The sequence below is a fragment of the Pristiophorus japonicus genome, chromosome 7 (assembly GCF_044704955.1).
Source record: "Pristiophorus japonicus isolate sPriJap1 chromosome 7, sPriJap1.hap1, whole genome shotgun sequence".
Lineage (NCBI taxonomy): Eukaryota > Metazoa > Chordata > Chondrichthyes > Pristiophoridae > Pristiophorus > Pristiophorus japonicus.
The window spans coordinates 162,536,372-162,537,481 of NC_091983.1; positions in this window are offsets into that span (position 1 = coordinate 162,536,372).

Sequence of the window (1,110 nt, forward strand, 5' to 3'; positions counted from 1 at the left end):
GCGTGCTCAATTTGGGAAGAAAGTTACCAAAATAGTTCAGGAGCCCCAGGAATGAAAGCAGCTCCATCGTGTTACAGGGTCTGGGTGCTCTCTGGATCGCTTCCGTTTTGGATACAGTAGGTCTGATCCCATCTGCTGCTACCCTCATCCCCAGGAATTCTACCTCTGGAGCTCGGAAGACGCACTTCGCCTTTTTCAGTCGCAGACCTACCCGGTCCAGTCTGCGTAGCACCGCCTCCAGGTTGCGGAGGTGTTCTTCAGTATTGCAACCCATGATGAGGATGTCATTTTGAAAAACCACCGTCCTTGGAATCGACTTGAGGAGACTTTCCATGTTTCGTTGAAAGATCGCGGCGACCGAGCGAATCCCGAACGGACATCTGTTGTACTGAAATAACCCCTTGTATGTCGTGATGGTGGTCAGCTTCTTCGACTCACTCGACAGCTCCTGGGTCATGTAAGCTGAGGTCAGGTCCAATTTTGAAAAAAGTTTGCCACCGGATAGCGTCGCAAAGAGGTGCTCCGCTCTCGGTAGCGGGTACTGGTCTTGGAGTGACACCCGATTGATGGTGGCCTTGTAATCACCACATACCCTGACCGACCCATCCGCCTTGAGCACTGGCACAATCGGGCTCGCCCAGTCACTGAATTTGACTGGCGAGCTGATGCCTTCCCTCAGCAGGCGGTCCAATTCGCCTTCTATCTTTTCCTGCATCACGTACGGCACCGCTCTGGCCTTGTGGTGTACTGGCCTGGCGTCCGGGTTTATGTGAATCCCTACCTTGGTCCCCATGAGAGTGCTGATGTCGGGTTGAAATAGTGAGTCAAATTTGTCCGGGACCTGTGAGCATGATATTCGCTCCACAGAAGAAATTGCATTGACATCGCCCCATTTCCAGTTCATGACAGCAAGCCAACTCCTCCCCAGCAGTGCGGGACCGTCCCCCGGGACAATCCAGAGTGGCAACCTGTTCTCCGAATCTTTGTGGGCGCTGCCTAGCACCGGAATGATCTCCTTTGTATATGTCCGTAGCTGTGCGTCAATCGGCAATAATTTAGGCCTCCTGGCCTTGGACGCCCACAACTTGTCGAACTCATCAGGGACTGGCT